Source organism: Agelaius phoeniceus, chromosome Z (assembly GCF_051311805.1).
Source record: "Agelaius phoeniceus isolate bAgePho1 chromosome Z, bAgePho1.hap1, whole genome shotgun sequence".
NCBI lineage: Eukaryota > Metazoa > Chordata > Aves > Passeriformes > Icteridae > Agelaius > Agelaius phoeniceus.
Window position 1 is genome coordinate 15,047,168 of NC_135303.1, and position 19,178 is coordinate 15,066,345.

General features: G+C 45.2%; 1 long non-coding RNA gene across 2 annotated transcripts in view; it reads right to left on the minus strand.

The window, feature by feature from the left end:
- LOC143692146 (uncharacterized) overlaps nt 1-19,178 on the minus strand; it is a 39,829-nt gene that overhangs the window by 8,231 nt on the left and 12,420 nt on the right. Inside the window, exons 5-9 of one of the 2 annotated variants that reach the window (XR_013180008.1) lie at nt 18,252-18,381; nt 17,401-17,533; nt 15,484-15,651; nt 12,920-13,424; nt 11,151-11,288 (exon numbers count right to left, since the gene is read on the minus strand). This is a non-coding gene — a long non-coding RNA (uncharacterized LOC143692146). Of the gene's footprint in view, nt 1-9,010; nt 9,776-11,150; nt 11,289-12,919; nt 13,425-15,483; nt 15,652-17,400; nt 17,534-18,251; nt 18,382-19,178 lie in introns of those variants that run through there. The other variant, XR_013180007.1, reaches the window with a different exon arrangement.

A 19,178-nucleotide genomic window follows, 5' to 3' on the forward strand; every position in this document is an offset into this window, starting at 1 on the left:
AAGAGGACTGTAGCCTGCACCTGGGCCCCGAAACTTCAGCTATAGCCAAGGCGTGCGAAAGCCTGCCAACAGGTCCTAAGTAAAGAGGTCAAATTGAGGAAGACGTCTTGGCCTTCATCAGAAGGAGACCATTCCCTACTTTAAACCCACCAACCCATTTGAAGTGAAAGACTGCAGGAATGTGAAGGAACTTTGGACTCAATTATAATATATTTTAATACAAAGGGGGGTAGGCGGAGTTACCTAATGAATATGTATTAGGGTTTTTGGGAATTATCTGAATATGTAAGACTGTTTTAGATAAGTAGAGAGGTGGTGATTCTTCACACATGTGTTTAGGAGACGACTCCTTGTGTGCCTGGTGCTGTAATAAACATACCACCTTCTAACTTTAACTGTGGTGAGTTCTATTCCACACTTCATTTGGTGACCATGGCAGGAACGCTTCTCTGCTCCAGCGAGAACAACCGGGCTGTGGACGTCTCTGGGCGCTGCCAGGACGTTCCTTTCCTGGAGGCACCTCCGCTCTCGCTGTTCCTCATGGGGGACAGACAAGACTGCTGGGACTGTGGAGAAAGGGAATGTTTAACTCTGCTTAAAGTAACCCATAAGGCATACGCAGGGGAAGGGCTGTTCACAAGTCACACAGAGATGTCCTGCACGCAACATACGCCTGTACAGTTTGGGTTTGGGTCTGGCTGCTGGCAGAAAGGATTTGCTGTGTCAATAAGGACCTGCTAACAATTCTGGGGGTGAATTGAGCAAATCCTGTTTTATTGCTGCAATTTTTCCGGTGTGTTGTAATTGTGGTTTTGTTTCCAGTGTGTGAATGTTTGAGGAAGATGATGTGGGTGGATGCTCATGTGGTGCATGGTGTGTGTTGTGTTGAGAAAAGTGAGCACTCTGTCCCCTCATAAAGAGATACTCCTTTCCCGGTGAGCTTGTGTCTCTGGACTTTCTAATTGCAGGGGTTGGTGTTCCCTGTGACACCTGGTGCTAGGGTATACAGGGGGGTTGAGTGGTTTTTCTCCCACATTGTGGTCATTTGGGACTGTATGGTTGTGTTTGGGGAGATTTTAGGATTTTGTTTGCAACAGGTGCAGCAATTTATGCAGAAAACTACAGTGTGGTGATTTATTATGTTGAACTATGGTAGTTCCTTTCTACCGCCCCCTCTCCCCGAGGGTCTAAAATCTCCTGCCACGAGGTGAACACTCTCTTTCCTCTCCTGGACATCCTCTTTCCTCTCCTGGACACTCCCTTTCTCTCCTGGAGTTGTTCTCCATTAAAGCTGTGGGACTTTGGTCCTGAGAAGAAAGAGCGCCTCTCGGTTTTGCTTTTGTCCTTGTCAGTGTCACTGGGGTCCAGAGCTCTCCAAACTGATCCCCCACGAGGCAAAAACCAACAAATGGCCCCACATACATAATTCAAAAATTGGCCACATTTTTGATGGACTGGAGCGTTTGCCACACTTTTGGAATTCCCTATTCCCACACAGGTCAGCCAATTGTTGAAAGGATGCACCACACTCTAAAACCCATTCTAGATCAACAAAAGGGGGAGTGGCCCAAGACTGACCTCTGATGAGGTTGAGCAAAGCTTTAGATGTCTTTATATTTTGAATAGATCCTTTGCAGGACCTAATCTTCCAATTTTTAGGCACTTTTCAAACAGCGCACAGGCAAAATTGAAAGAAAATCCTTCAGTTTTCATCAGAAACTGAAGGACCATTTGCACTAATCCCTTAGAGCAAAGGGTATGCTTGTATTTGCACAGGTGCTGGACCTAAGTGGGTCCCTGCAAAGGACGTGAAACCGTCTCATGCACAAGAGCACACCGACAATTCCACCAGCAGGGAAATGAGCACGCAGACGTGAGCCGCACGGAGAAACTACGGTTCATGCCAGACGTTCCCTCTTCAACCTGTGAAAGCTACAAATCTTGAGTTTGATTGTTGAGTTTTGGACTGTGAAAATGGTTTGTACCATAGAGCTCTTTTAGCAAAAGCATGGTGTCCATTGTGTTCAAAAGAATTTGTAAAAATTGAAGGTTAGAGGGACAGTTTAGTGCCCTATAGTTGGCCAGTCCCTGAACAAGTGCTAAAAGATTTGTTTGAGAACTGAGATAGATGGGGAAGCTTTTGCCAAAAAGCAGCTGATCAGGAACGTGGAGTTTGATCAAATGATATACCGGTGCTTGTTGGTTTTGCTTGCTTGCTTTTGCATACATATATGCCTGTAGATCAACTAAAAATGAATGTTGGCCTTGCTTTAGCCAAGTCAGCATGCTCAGACACCATATGTTTGACTAACTTGATCCCTGATAAACCCTTTTCAACCTGTTTGGTCGGTGTGCCAGTGCCAGCCAAGGAGTGGCCAATACCCAACCATGACAAATATTGGTGTGAGGCTGCCAACGAGACCAATCCCATAACCAGCTGGCATCATTGGGCCCCTGATCTTCTTAAAGCACCTTCTAACCTCAAGAATTGGAATTCTTGGTTCATTTCTAATGGAATTTTGTGCTGAGTTTCAGTACCAGGGAGATCCACAGTTAAATGTTACTCCCCATCATCCTGCGGACAGATACGCAAGTTTGTGGTGCAATTGTACTACCCCAGTGCCTCCTAAGGGTGAAACTACTGATGAGTAGATGACCTAGATGAGTCCCCACGCCAATTAGCAACACAATATTGGATCATTTGTGGAGATAGAGCCTGGCAGGGCATTCCGTCAAAAATTAAAGGTGGCCCATGTAGCATCAGACAACTCACTGTGATAGCACCTATTGCTAAAAAAGCCATCAAGAGAATACATAGAGAAAAAAGATTTGCCCATCATTATAAAGAAAACTGTAATAGCAATTTCAGACCCTAGGGCCCTGAAAAATGAGTTACATCAACTTTATTTCCACATCAACTTGCCTCAGGTGAGGCATTGAAACCATTATACCAATTGGGGTGTTGGCTGAAGAAAGAAGACAGTGCTACTTCCATTGCAAATAGTGACATGATGACTGATGTTAGTGTTGTCAGACATGCAACCTTACAGAACAGAGCAGCAATTGATTTTCTTTTACTGGCACATGGGCATGGTTGTGAGGAATTTGAAGGACTGTGTTGCATGAACCTGTCTGATCACTCTGAATCCATCCACAAAAGCATACAAAAGCTGAAAGATTTGACAGCTCAAATTATAGAAGATAGTGGGTCATGGTTGGATGATTTGTTTCAAGGATGGAGCTTTGCACCTTGGCTAAGGGAACTTTGTAGAATAGGTCTCTATGTATTGGGTGTTTTGGCAGTGATACTAGTAGTAATACCTTGCATATGTTGGTGTGTGCCACAAAATGTGCGACAAAACTATCAAAGAAGTTTTTATCACGCAAGAGAGAGAGGTAGGAAATGGATTCACAGAGAGTTCTCAAAATCTCACACAGATGGCGGATGAAGGTATAGACTGAGATGAAGGACTACATTTTGTTCATCACGAAAAAGAGACCAGTGTGTTACAAGAATTGTCTGCTGACTATTTCTGTACTACTTCATGAGATAAGAGTTACAAGGATACCAGGGAAGGAGTTGCAGGAGCCCACACATAGTCCCACCCAGCAAATGGTACAAACAGATAACTAACAGAAATAACGACCAGGGAAAGGCTGGGGAAAGGGCAGGGGCAGATTAACACCCAGCAGGGAAACCTTTCCCGCTGACAAATGGTACAAGCAGATAACTCACAGAGATAATGACCAGGGAAAAGCTGGGGAAGGGGCAGGGGCAGATAAACAGGCTGCAAGGTAGGATATTTGCTTGCTTAAGCTTGATAGGACACAGTTTGCAAGGCAGGACATTTGCTTGCTTAAGCTTGATAGGGCACATATTGCGTTAATCATAAGATTTTGGTAATTTTCCACGGAGAAGTCACCAAATAAAGACATAGGGTGAAGAAGACACAGCTGAGGAAGACTCCGCAGCCTTTTATCACCGACCACCAGGAGACAGAAGGATGACCCTCTAGCAACAACCAGCACAGGCGCAGAGAACTCCAAGATAACATGGACTCCTGAAGGATGGAGAGGATAAAAGGACTGAATCAGAAACTAGTTGGTGCGGCAGTAGGTGGAGCTGAGACTCCCCTGTCGCCCAGCGCTGAGCCTTTGCTTACTTAGTATAACTGCTTCAATAATTAATAAATTCTTTGATTGGAAATTGCTCGTTTTGAGTCAATTTTATAACATAGACATGGAGGAAGGTTTTGAATTAAGACCTTTGAACAGGCGAGACATTTTGGACAATGACTTGTAATTGCTATCAGACACGACTCATGCCCTTTGAACTGACTGGACTTTCACAGCATTACAATTGCTGTGTTGGAATATAGCAAGGCTTAATGCGAGCAAAAAGGATGCTTTAAGCAAGTAATAAGGAGGTATATTATAATAAGGTTATGAAACACAAGGTAGTTAATAAATGACATGGTTACAAAGGTTTCTTTTTAGTTGTACCTACAGGGGGAATTGTGGAAATCCTTCAAATCAGAGGGTTTTGGGAAAGCTGCAAAAGGCAGACCTCAGAGACAGAAACACTGCAGTTAGAGCTAAGCAGTAGGCATAAGATTTGTCAGCAAAAAAGTTATATAAGAAGTAGAAAAGTAAGGACAAATAGAACAATGGTTTGTGTATGTTACTGTAGAATCCGGGATGTTCGTATGTCTGAGATGTAACACACAACAGAACTCCCTTTGGTCATCAGCAAACAGCTTCGTTTATTGCCTCGGGCACCCATAGCCCATTTAGCCCATTCAAAACTCTCAGATCAAGACATCTCATTGGTCTATCTCTGTGCCCCCAGACTCTGAGCCAATACAATGTCTGCATCTGAGGAGAGCTCCCATTGCCTGTGAGCTTCTGTCAGTCAGTCCAGAGGCTGCTCCGTGGAGCTGAGCTGGGCTGCTTATTCGAACTTGATTAATACTGACGCACCAGTGTATTAACGCTTGGCTAGAATGACTCCCTAAGCTACAGAAAAGTATCTCTAGCAAGATATGAGGAAGTTCTAAGCTTAATAATGGAGCTCTGTGCATTGTGTTTTAAGGCTTACAAGCAGGTATAGTATTTGAAAGAAGCAAGCAGTGTTTTAACAAAAGGTACGTGTGCTTATAGTAGTTGGATAGAACTACTGTCAATATGCTTTTGCTTTGTGTGATTGGTCAAAAGACTTTTCAAGTAAGTTGTACTATTAAGTCCATTGCCTGCTGCCAGGGATGTGAGGTGCTGGCATCTTCCCATAGTCATAACCATGTAATGAGACTGATCCTGGAAAACAAACAGCTCGAGGCACGTTCCTCAGCAGTCCCATCCCGTTCGTGATTTGTACAGAGACCCCCGGCCAGCAATACTCAGCTGAGGACCAGAAGCGACCGGAATAGCCCGGGCACTCCAGCTTCAGTGCAAGGCATCCGGCAGCCTTGAAGGTACAAAGCGAGCACAGGTCGGAGCTCCTCGTGTCCGGAGCGAGGCCGGAGGAGCCCCCACATGCCGCAGCCCCTCCCCAAGCACAGCCCCGGGCGCGGCCGGGGCCGCTCCGCCTGCGCGGGGCCGCTGCCGGGCGCTGTCGCGGCTCCTCCCGCGGGGCGGAGCTGACGCGGCCCCGGCCCGGCCCCGCTGCGCTCCGAGCGCGGCCCCGGGGCGGCCCGGCCGAGGCGGCGAGGGGCCGGGGGATGGGGCGCTCCGGGAACGGGCGGACATCCCGGCAGAGGGGAGAGAGACCTGGCAGAGGGAGGAGTGAGCGGGAGAGCGGAGAGATGCTGGGAGGACGGCAGAACTCTGGGAGAGGGGAGGAATCCTGCAAGAGGGAGAAGCCACCGCGGAGAAGGGGGAGATGCCGAGAGAGGCGGGAGAGTCCGAGAGAAGGGGGAGCTCTCGGGAGAGAGGGGAGGACCCAGGGAGACGGGGTAGAGCTCGGGAGAGGAGAGACTCCGGGAGCGGGGAGCGCCCGGGAGCAGAGAGAGAGCGCGGGAGCCGGGGAGATCCCCGGGAAGGGGTGAGCCAGGGAGAGGGGGGACAGGCTGGGAGCGGGGAGAACCCAAGAGAAGGAGATGCCGGGAGCGAGGAGAGAGCCCTGGCAGAAGGGCGAGAGTCCGGGGCACAGGGAGGAGAGCCCGGGCGAGGGGTTTGGAGAGAGGGCAGAAGCCGGGAACGGGCTGAGCCTTGGAAAGAGGGGGGAGATGGCCGGCTCGGGGAGTCCTGCAGCCCGGCCGAGAATGGGCGCGGGTCAGTGCGGTTCGGGAGAGCGCGGCTGCGGGGCTGGCTCCGGAGCCGCAGGCGCGTGGAAAGCGCTGCTCGGCAGCCCCGGCGGCGATGAGAGCACAGCCCTGCCCGGGGAGGCAGCGCCACGGGCGCCGCTCGGCTTCCCAGCGAGGCCTCGGCACCGCTCGCCTTCGCCGCCGTATCCGCGGCAGCTCGGAGCATCGGTCCCTGCCCGGGCCCGAGGCTCACCTGCGCCAGGTGCACCAGAGCATCGCCTCTGCCTTGACAAGCCACAAGGAGCAGTGCCGGGCAGGGACTGCAGATCCCCATTGGTGGCAGAGAAAAAAGAGCAAGGAATCTTCCGTGGGAGAATATAGGCAATAGGATGAGGTGTCACTGTCAAATGTGTTCAGATGCACTCACAAGGATACTATTGCTCTTGGCTCAACTTGCTCTTAGTTTTTCAGAAGATGGAAAAGAAGTGGGCAGATATAAATCACAAGCTGGTGGTGTTGTGCTATTTCTAGAGTCCCATACCTCCTCAGTGCGTTCTTATGGCTGCAGATCTTCACAGCACAGACTCCTTCTTCTGCATATTGTTCTTTCTCAGTTCAGGGCTCCTTCAAGACTCTCTCTGACTGGCTAACCCGCCCCCTTTATCCCAGTTATCTTCATTAGTCACAGCTGCAGCCCAATTAAACACATCACAGCTGCAGCCCATCAAGGGCAACCAGGACCTCCCGGGGCAAAGCCTCTCTACAGATATTCAAGTACAATACCTCTATTTTGCTAGGACTCAAAGGCCACCTCTACTATAGCTGTTTGCAATGTCCAGGCACCAGTTATCTGGATAAAATGCTATGCAACTGCTGGAAAGCTGGATGCATGACTAATTACCGCTTGCTAAGTAATCTGGACTTGTTAGGGGCAGCATAGTTATCTCCCAAAAGATACTAAGGAGCCATGATTGAGAAAATTCTGAAGAAAGGCTCATACAGCCACTTTTTAATGTAGTTATTGCGGGTTTGATAAATGGAATCTGCTTATATGCCATGAAAGTTTGTATTGTAGGGGTTTTTTTGCGTGCAGGCATGCATGCAAAATTTGGGGATCTAAGATAAAGTCCTTTTATAAGGGATATGGAAGAGATTAACCTTGGGTAAGCAATATGTCAGCTAGAGACAGCTAAGCCATTAGTAGTGAGAGGAAGAACAGCCCTGCAACACAGGTGTGAGCTCTGGCTGATATTCAGTAGAAGCAGAACTTAGGTATGATCAGTTAGAAGGTCTTGAAGAGAGAAGGGTCTAATCCTTTGGTGCACTATTGTATGGACTTTGGATCACTACTCCATTCCAAATGGCTTTCCTTCAGTCACAAGAGGCTTCCATCTCTTCCAAAAATTGCCTGCTGAAACTCTTCTGCTCCCTTCCAAATCAGTTCATTACTCCAGCATAACCCTTGAAGCATGGACAGATGACTCTTCAGCTAATTATAGTAGAAAAGAAGGGTATTTATTGCAGCGCTGGACACATGTGAACAAGTTTCCAAAGACACATGCACAGAGTTGCAGACTCCTGCTCTCTATTTCTACAGAAAAGGTTTTACATTAGGTTTCTAAAGATGAACAATACATAATTATTACCTGCCTGCTTCGTATTTTTATCAGCTGAATATCTATTACAGCTGCACAATTGTACTCCCTTAACAGGGTAGGTGGGATTTTGAAATGAGGGAGTGGTCGTATGGGAGGAAGAAAGCCGTCTTCCTCATGGTGAACTCTTCTCCATGGCCAGTTGGCAAAAACTTTTGATCTGCCGGTCATGGTCCAAGCCTCTCCTAACTGTTCAATTATTCTTAAGTCAAGGTATTTCTATGGTCTCTGCTCCTTCACAATTGCTTCCTCTATCCCTGTCACTGCTAGCTTTACGTTCCTAATATATTTGGTACTCTTTACCTAAGGTGCGTGATTTCTGCTAGCTATATTACTAACTTAGATTCTTACGTCATTTTAAAATCTTAACTAATATATGCAATCTCCTACTATCCCAGTTCTATTCCCAGCTTGCCCCTCGACTCATCTGCACTTTCCAATTATCCTAATTACATTTTCAGCTAAGCCCTTGACTCACCTCAGGCACATCCCTGACTCCCTCTCTCCCAGCAGCTCAGAGCTGCATTGCACAGCGCTCGCTGTGTGCCAGAGAACACAAAGCAGGCTGGCCTGGTGGGCCTGAATATTTCTGCCAAACACTCTGCATCTCACACCTTTGCTCTGGCTGAGTGCAGAACTGCAGGATTGCAGGCGCTTCCTGCCAGAGCTGCGTGAGGCGCTGGCTCCTGCAGACGTGCCCTGCCAAGCTGTCCCTGCCTCACGCTGGCCTCGCTTGCCCTGGCAGAAGTGCCGGGCCTGAAGGAGGCTGCCCTGTGCTCCAGCCTGCTGAGCAGCCCGGCTCCCTGCCCCGGTGCCCAGGGTGCTGCACACACTGCTGACCTTGGCCAGGAGTTGCAGGGCAGCCGGCAGAAGAGGAGGAATCCTCAGCCAGCCCAGCGGCTCTCGGCTGCCCTTGGCCTTTCTCTGCTCCTGGGCACACTCCAGACGGCCAATGCCTCCAGGCTGGGCTGTGCCCAGCACGGCTGCGCTTCCCCTCGGCAGCAGCCAGCTGCCACCTGGGCTCTGAGAGCGCAGGATTCGCCTGCTCCCAGGAACAGGCACCCAGGGCCCGGCTGCTGCCTCTTGCAGCTCCAAGGGCCTCCTTCCAGCCTGCCTCTGCCGGGGCTCAGCCTGCTCCCGCCTCTGCCTGGGCTCTGCTGGGGCTCCAGCCCGGGCAAGGCCGGGCCCGCTCTCACCTCACAGGCGCTCACAGCTCTGCACCACAGGAGACCTTGCTGAGCACCCTCTCTGATCTTTCTGCTTTCTCACTTGAGCAAGGCTCTCCTCCAGCCAAAGAGATTGCATTTAGGGATCCAAATCCAAGTGGCAGGAGCCCCAATGCTCTCCAGTCACAGCTGAACGCCTGCATCTGCACAGGATGATGTTTGGGCTGCCCCATTCTTCCTTTGGTTTTGCCTTCAAATGCCATTGCTCTTTCTGCCTCACCTAGAAGTGTCACAGATGTGCCAAAATGGGCTAGTGGGCCATATTTCAAAGGCAGTGTGGTCTGGAGAGGATGAATGAAGAACCTTCACCACTTGCAAACCATACCAAAGAGGCCATAAGCATGTCTTAGCACCAATAAAAAACCACTGGCAATTTAGAAGAAAATGCTGAACTTTCTGAAGGGGTCAGAAGGAGGTGAATCTTCCAAATGAGTTGTTGTTTCAGAAACTTTATTTGATAACAATACTACTCTATAAACCTGTACTACAAAACTACTCAACAATCCTACTCTAGAGTCCTACTCTACAATCCTACTCTAAGTTAGTTAGGAAGATAACATCTTGATTTTTACATTCTTGTCTCCTTCTTCATTACTGAGTTGATGAGTGGTACCAGGGTGGACACTGGCTTGGCTGAAGTTACAAATGGATGCTGTACACAGGGAAAAAAAAAAAAACAAACCACAAAGAACAGTGAACCATGACTTTCCAAGCTCAGTGCTTTACAGACTCAATCAGGATTCCTCTAGTTCCTAGAAAGACACAGAAAGAGGAGCGATGGGATCATCTTCTACCCAACAGTCATGTGCAGGACTTTGCCATCCCAGACAAACCAGGCCCAGAATGCCATTCATCTGTTTTTTCTGGTTTCTTCATCTTGTTGGGATCTTTCTCCTGCCAGTGCTCTAGAAATGGTGCTTTCTGTCCCTGGGGTTTCTTCTTTTCAGGAAACTCCAATGACTCACATAGGTCCCTGTCTTTGCAAGACAGGCACTGTGCTGATTCCCACAGGGACAGAAAGCAGTATCTACCTTTCCATGCCCTGCCCCTCGTGTGCTGGATGGCACCTTCCTTCCCAGCAGGGCCAGCCCAGTGGCACTGGGCCCTGCAGTTCCCTCTCTGCCACGCAACCTGGCAGTAACCCTGGCGCATTTCCCATCTGCTTGAGCGTGCCAGGCAGCAGATGGGGCTGGGACAAGTCCCTCCCAGCTGTCCCTGTTTGGGTGCCAGAAACCTCTAAGGGTGGGCTGGGGGGCACAAAGCAGGGCCCCTCAGAGGCTCACAGTGAGCCCCCCACAGCCCCTCCTGCCCACAGCCAAATCTCTGACTGCTCAGCTGGGACTGGCTTCCTTGGGTTCCTCCACCACCATTTCATGTCTCTGTACCCTGCATTGCTCTACTTCCATTCTTTTGCCATTAGATAAAACTGAACACTCCACCAAATTACAAAAGAGGGCGACAGGAACAGTCAGAGGACAGAGCAGCTCTCCTCTCTGGAAATGCGGAGAGAGGAGGAGTTATTCAGTTTTGTGAAGAATAGGCCCCAGGGAGGCTTTATTGCCACTTTCCAAGACTTCAGAGTGGCTCTGAAGAAAGTGAGGGACATCTTTTTTAACAGGGCCAGTTACAATAGGATGTGGGTGAATATTTTTAAACAAAATGGGGATCAAGTCAGAGTAGGCCTAAGGAAGAACTTGCTTACTCAGAGCATGGTGCAACCCTGGCACAGCTTGCCCCAAGAGCTTGTAGCTGCCCCATCCCTGCAACCATTCCGGCTCCGGTGGCAAAGGGCTCTGAGCAACCTGATCTCTGTAAAGATGTCCCTGCTCATTGCAGGACACTTGCACCACAGGACCTTTACAGGGCCCTGCCAGCCCAGCCCAGTCTGGGATTCCTCACGATTTTCATTTGAAGAGCAGCAAGAGTGGAGGTGAGGAGGAAGGGGGCTCATCTGATGCCTTGGACTTGAGTGGAGGAGGAGCCCATCCCTCAGAGCCTGTTTCACCTGCAGCCCCTTCACATTTTACCTGCAGGAGCTCCTTGGCAGACCAGCGCCGCTCCTGGTCTGTCTGCAGGCAGCAGCTCAGGAAGTCACGCAGGCAAGGCGAGAATCGGTTGGGCTGCCGCAGCTGTGGTCTCTCTCCCCTGGCTATCATGAGTTTAACCTGGGGAAAAAGGAGACACGAGGCTCCACCTGCTTCTTTCCCATCTGTAACTGCTCTCCCAGATCCCATCGATTAAGCTCCACTCTGCAGTGGCAGTTTCTGCCCTGGCAGAGACCCAGAGATGACTTTCCTTTACCAACCAAAACCCCAAACTCCGATGCAGCCACAGCTTTTCCAACATCCCACAGATCTGGCCTTGGCAGCTGATTTCATTGACTGACCTAGGCAGTGGGAACTACATCAGCAAAAGCACATTTGCTTCTCTGAGGATTCACACCAACTTGAGAGGCTTTTTGGAAGAGGGACTTTGCTATACTAACTCTACTGTTTCCCAAGGATTAGTACGTGAAAAATATCTCTTCAGTGCTTGTTGGTCCCTTAAGCACAGCTGCCATAAAACAAAACTAATCAATGTTTTTGCTTTGTTCTTGAAAACAGTGGGAATTGGAAGGAAAGAAAGGAAATCCACCAGCTATTCCTCAGGTAAGGAAACAAACATTTTTGCAATCTCATATTCAATACATACACATTAAGATGCATGCACAAATATATTGAGGTGAAAATGCCTGCTTGGGTGCACAGGAGCCACCTGCAGCTCTGTCTCTCAGCTGCAAGTTTCAGCTTCTTTATGTGACAAAAGGAAACCTTTTCATGGTCAAATCAGAAGAACTGCCGTGCCTATGGTCACCCTCTGCTCATTTGGATACTCAAGTCAATGCATTAAAGGTGTGCCCATCGCAGAAAGTGTCGGGTAAGAAATGGGAGGTTTGGCAGGATCTCCATGACCCCAGGCTGCAGCCTGGTCTCCATAATAGTGCCCATCACAATACTAACAGCTCTGTGCTGGTGGCACTGAAATAGATGGTGACCAAAGAGGCTTTATTATTATCCTCTTCAACCTAGAGGAAAATTTCCAAGCCTAAAACAACAAACACATTCCCCTTGAGTATGAATAATTATGGCAGCTTTCTTTCCTTTTCCCACACCACCAGAGGTCACAAAGGGGGTTTTATCCTGTCCCTCTGCAGCTATGCTTAGCCACTGGCCGTGGTGGGGAGCTGGAGTCCTCACTATCATTAGAGCTGTGCAGGCCAGGGACAGCCCTGCTCCTGTAGTAAAGAAACACAGCACCGGTGTCAACTGCCCACGTTGGATCCCAGCCCAGGCACCTGATATTTTACCTGAATCAGAAAGCAATTTTTGTGGAAAATTCTAGGAATTTTAGTAGGAAATAGGTATTAAAACTTATTAGAAAAAGAAGAGGAAATACTTTTTCAAAAAAAAAAAAAAGGTGACAGTTAATCATTTAGGAACATTGCAAGATATTTACCACAGAGAAGATGCTGCAGCGCCTAGTTCTGAAATCCGTAACACAAATATCAAGGATATCAGATACTGTTGAGTTCATGTGCATAATTGCAATTGTACTTGCAATGCTTAACACAAGAGTAGGCATTTGCTCTTAGAGTGAAATACTTTCATGAAGAAACACAAAAAACACAAATCCATAAATAATATTTGTCAGAATGTCATTAAATATGTCTTTATGCCCTAGCAATAATAATAATATTGCTCTTTGTTATTCCCTAAGCATGTAATTTGACATAACATTTTAAGAACATTGCACTTACGTGTCAAAGGATGCCTGCCTCTGGATTCTCCCAGACAAACTTGAATTCCAGAGCTTCCTCTGCATCCATCTGTCCAGACAAAAAAGGTACAAGAATATCGGGCCAGAGCCCTCAGCCTGTCAGCAGCCAGAACTGCGATCACGGCTCTTCGGAACGCATAAACCAGGTTCTTGGCTCTTCTCTGCCTCAGCCTGCCATCGTCCTGGTTTCTTTCCATGACAGCAGGGAGAGCATAAAGGAGGCTGACGATCTTGTGGTTCAAGAGTTGGTGCTGGTTCACCTGTTCCTGGAGAATGTCTCTTTGGCAAGACGTGGAGCACAGTCGGCCCTAGAGAGAGCACAGGGCCCCTGACAGCAGCGCACAGGCTGCCAGCAGGGATGAGCGTGCCTTGAAAGCATCTAATAATGAATTTTTCAAGGTATTGTTTTCCTGGGTCAGTTGTGCACACATTTGTTCAAGGCCACACAGTTTTTGCCTGCTTTTCTGCTTCCTTTCTTCACATTCCTGCAACAGAAACAAACCAAACAAAAGTGGAAGAAATATTAACTAGATGGTTTTTACCTAGACAAGAGCAAAAAGAAAACTCTTAGTTTTGCCATTCAAATGATTCATTAAAGGAATAAACAATGTTAGTAATGACAGTGATAAAAGTATCTCTTCTAGTAAACAATTACAGAATCAGATATATGAAACCAAAGCAATGGGAGGAGGGAAATTTCCACGATCATCAACTGCAAATGTACTCCTGCTTTCTGACAACAATTCACCAATACTGTGACAGCTCACAGAAGGTCCAACACCACTTGTCTGCCCACAGTACAGTTGTAGGGGTTGACTTAGTAGTAACATCCTCCAATTTCAGAGAGAACACTGCTCTACCAAGTAGAAAACCAGTGTAAGTGAAAGGAAAAATGTAAGGAAGTTGGAATATGAAAGTAGACAAATTTAAGTTTTCACCATGCAAAGACTTCCAGCCCTGAAATCTGCATCAAATACAGCATTATTCTGTGAAGTAAGTTGCAGTAACTCACAAATAAAAAGGGACATCTATTTCCTTTATTTACAATGCTTTTAACTGAAACAGGTGTGAAGGAATGTGATGATAAAGACAGTAAATAGTTTTTGTGGAATAACATTTTGGATTGCAAATAACTCGTTTAACAAGCAGTGACAGTTTTACATTTTAAAACCACTTCTCACCGTAGTATCAGTAAAGCAGAGACGCTTAACTCTGTTGAAATCTTGTGATGATTGCAAACAATAATTTAAAATGGCATTTAATTTTTTGTTTTGTTTGGATTTTTTTGGGTTTTGGTGGGGGTTTTTTGGTTTTGGTTTGGTTTTTTTGGGGTTTTTTTTTTTTTTTGAAAAGCCAAGACATTCCAGATTATTATTAAGTTTTAAAACAATTTCAGGGAATTCTAACATAGAGAATGTTTTCTTTATAAATAGCTCCTAAGTTTATTATGTGTTTTCAACAAGCATGAAAGGATTCACTCTTGTGGTTTAACACCACACATCCCATGCAAACTAAATGGAGGAATGAACCGAGCCAACAATGATCTCCAAATGCACACACTTGCACTTGTTGCTAGAAAATATTAGCAAGACACTTCCAGATAGATCACACTGAACTGTAGGAAAACTGAACTGTAGAAAAAAAACAACACAGTCTAAAATCCTAGAACAGATGCTAAGTACATGAGAAGAGCCCTACAGACCTCATGATCAGTCTCAATAAAAATGCTTAATTAAAAAGCAGGCACAAAAAGATACAAGCCCCACAAACACTGCCAACAATATTCACCCCTTCCCTTCTCTTTCCTTCCCTTTCCTCTTCTACTTCAAAAGAGAAATAAACCAGAAAACAAAGTGAAACCCTAAAGAGTGGCTTAGCCACTCTTATCTTAGTCTCTGGAGCCAGCTGACTTACTTAAAAAGGGGCTTTTTTTTCCTAAAACCACAAGGTTTTCTGGGAGGAGAGGTCATGTAAGCTCACTTGCATTATTATCATGCAGAAAAGTACAGCTCCTCCTTCACACAAATGCTGACATGTTTTATAATAGGTATTTCAAAAAATGTCATAATCCAAAAGTTACAATTAAACAAAAAAACCCACACTGGCATTCTTTCAAATAGTAGATCTGAACCATAAACACGTAATTTAAAAATGGTATTCCTGGAGAAAGCCTATTTTGCCTATGGATTATGGTAGAAGAAAAACTTGCTTTATGACTGTAAATGACTACATTCTGTGAATTCTTCATCAGTAAGAAGAATTTATTATCTTTTAATTAGGTCCCTGTTGCTAGTATCAGATATTCCTTTCAGAATGTCCTGCACAGAAGGTGGAGCTGAGAGACTTGATGCACACTCCAGTCACATCTAAAGGCCCACAGCAACAGCATCAAACTGAGCTGCGGACAAGCCAAAATAAACGGTGTTTATTTGTTAGTGTCCAAATCCTTTGGGGGGGATGAATATCAGTCCTTTTTAACCAGACTGCAGTGTGAACAAATGTCACTGAGCTCAGCAGAGGCAGCTGATGCCTGGGGACACTCACCCTCTGGTTAGCCTTGCTGAAGTTCGAGACCAGGGCTCCAATATTCTCATGCAAGAGGGCACAAAGCTCTGTCCAAGGTAACTCTTCCAGGGGGACGTTTGTCGGTCTGGAAAGCACCTGGGCATTTGCCAGGGTCTGGTATAAGTTCAGGAGGATGGACATCTCCCTCTGGAACACAAAGAAAAAAATTAATTGCTGTAGCTGGGCAATGTTAAAATCAAAAGAGATGCATCCTATGTGTGGTAGCAGTGCTGCGTGCAGCTGAAAATGAGCCCTCAAGGCTCATTCTCACAGCTTTACAAAATTCCTCAGTTCATTTCTCATAATTGCAGCCAAAATATTGCATAATATTACAGCAGAGTAAGAAAATAGATTTCACAAAATTTATCTAATTAGACACAGTATGTATATAAAGTATGTGAGTAAATCCCAGTCCTGTGGGGGCCACAACCATGACCTGGCACAGATAAAAATTTCCATGCTCTTAGTGGATGCAATTCATTCACCCATGTTAATACCTTGAGGTGCATTCAAACTGTGCCCCAACACCTGCACAGCGCACAGAAAACTGTCTGGCAAGGCAGTGGCAAGTTGGCAGCACAACACACTTAAATTATTTTAAAATTTTGTTTTGTATGTATTATATATGATTAAATATCTGGCCAAAATAGTCCTACAGCTCCATCAAACTCCACAAGCTGTGCCTCATTTATTTACAGTGATTTTAATCAGTGGTATAATAAAGTGATTCAGGTTATAAATAAATGTTAGCAACAACAGCATGCAGTAGAAATTCAATTCTTCATACTTTTAGTACATACAAGTGCCTTGGAAACTTTGATTAAGATAACAGAAATGTTATCTTAATGTTTCTCAAATGCCATGAAGACTGTATCAGTACAGTCAGAGATCAAGATAAGATTATCAGACCAGAATGGAAAGAACATAGGGAGCGTAGAAGTGGTATAAAATATGAAAAAATACTGTACAGGTCAGGAAAGCAGGAAGGGAAAATGAAGGGAAGTAAAATGCACTGACATTTTTACATAATTTAGGCATGGGTATAGCAAAGACCAACAGCAATATATTAAATGTTACCTATACTTAGTTTCTGCTACAGCCTTCTGCTTTTTCATTTTGGGCAGCAAAATCAGAGCTATTTAACTGGAGTAAACAGGATCACATACAGGCACTTCTGCTTCCCAAACAAATACAAACAGCTTTGGGAAATATGCAAAGCCATCCAAGGCAATAAATACCTGATCTCATAAGGCAACCAGTAATACAACTCTTCCAAAAATGAATATTTTATCACCTGCTCAGGACAGTCTTGTGGTTTGAAATCCTTTGAGTAAAACAATTAAAACAACCAGCTCTATGAATATGACAGCAAGACAATGTTTTTTTTTAACCTTTCAGTAACATAACATTAATTTTGAGTCTAGCATTAAATACTGTTTCCATTATCAGAAATCTTGATCATGAATGGAATCTTGTCCTGAATTCTTGTCATGTATAACATATATTTTACTACGGAATAAGAATAAAAAGGAAACCTCCTACCACAGCAACAACTAGCAAGCACTTTAAGTTTCTAGCAGAATATTTTGAGCTTGCAATTGTGTTTTGTAGTTAGAAATAGCAATCATTAATGCCCACAGTTAAGGCAGACAGTTGCTTTTCTCTATATATATTCCTTTTGTGCCTGATGAAATGACTTTTTCAGGCTAAGTAGGCCAGCAAATGTCTTTTAATACATTAATGCTTGCATGGAAGAAGCTGTTATTCTCCCAGAAAGAAAAAAGAAGATCCTGATTTTATTTGCCTCCAGTTTATGAATGACAGATCTGCCTGGGCAGTGGACAGCACTAAGACAAAGTGTGGACTAACTCCATCAAGTGAACAAAAGACACCCACAAATCTGAAGACTCTCTGATGCAGGTCTCTGCTCCTGTCCACAGGGAACAGACCTCATGCACCTTCCATGCTCAGAGCTCTGACAGAGAAAGAGGAGACGTTTCCAAGCCACCACCAAAAAAGTTTTATATTGCTAAGAGTAGAAAGAGAGCAAATGTAACCACACAATGAAAGGAGAGATTTTCTAAACATGCTAAGAACTTTCCTTTGTCCATACTGCTATGCAAAAAGATGGGAAAATTGTTATTCAAGGTGTAGCTGAGTAAAGACAGTAGAAAGGCCCAAAGTGGTCATATAAGAGGAGAAAGTTTTCAGAAAATAATCCAGTAAAATACATCCAATGTGCCAAATCCACAGCAAAACATGCAAAAAACAAAACAGCAACAAAATAACCCCCCCTGCTTTTCCATCTGAAAGCTTGAAATAATTTTCAAGCAATTTTTACAGTCAAATACATGCACTGAAACTAAAAGAGTGTATGAAAGAGAAATAAACATTTCTACAATGGTAGCTAATGAAACGTGACAAAAAAGTTGGGTAGAAAGACAGAACATTCTTCACATGAAATGACGATCCATATCTACAAAATGCCTTAATTAGGAATGCCAGTACATCCTACCCATACTTAAAAAAACAATTTTCAAATTAGCTTCTCCAAGGCATTGGTTACATTTATTCATGTATTAAATTTTTTAAAAGGTAGCATAATAACAAAAAGGGTAAGAGTATAGCAGAGTTCTTCCACAGCTCAGCACAGCAAATGCAGCAAATCTTCAGCACAGTGCATATTTTGACAGTATGTTTTAAAAAACACCTAAACTAAACGATGTGTGCCACATTTTTTTCCTTACTATTGAGCCTTCATGCAGGCTGAAGCTGCCAGGAGGAGTCACTAATGTCCCAGGGGATTCTTCAGTTTCCTTCCTTTCCTCAACCTGGTCTTTCCATTGCACACTGGAGGATAAACGCTGTCTCTGTAAACTGGAAAGTTTCCACACAAAGATACTTTACCCAAAATTACTTTTGGCAAATGCACTGTGCTCTTTTAAAGGATAATCAATGGATTTGCCAGATACCACTTTAGCACATCACATGGATGCTGAAACTGCTTGCCTTTCTTAATTGAATGAAGAAATTTATATTCCTTCTAAGAAAGATTTTTCAAGAGGTTATATTTTCAGCTACCAAGCCTCGTGACATGCAATTCATAAGATTATTTGGATATGACCTCAAAGTTACATATAAGAAACAGAATTCTTCATATTTTAATTAACACAACAGCTTCATGGTCTTCAGAGAGACCATGTCACATCTTGCATCATCAATCCTGATTTCAAGTACAGTTCTCGCTCTTAAGGTTTCCACATGCCTGACTCTACTCTGGAGTGACTTTTAAAGCAAACTATCCAGAATTTGAATCTGTTCTTGTACTGTGTCAGTCAGGAAAACAGATATATCAAGAGCCCGGCATGACGAAACAGGCAGCTGAAGAGGAAACTCCAAGGCCAAACAATAGTATATAAAGGAGACAGAAGCAGAGACAGGAATCCAAGGAAGAATTTAAAAAGATTGCCTGAGCATTTAGGCACAGCGTCAGGAAAACCAAAAGCTTGCTTCAAATTGATGTTTGCAGAGGATGACAAAGGCTTTTCCAGCTCAAGTTTTAAGTATCTTACTAAAAACATCTCCATCACCATGAATCTTGTATGAGTTGCTCAGGCCACAAACTTCCTTTCTTGTAGGAAAAAACAGTTTCTTTCCTTCTCCACTACTACTTG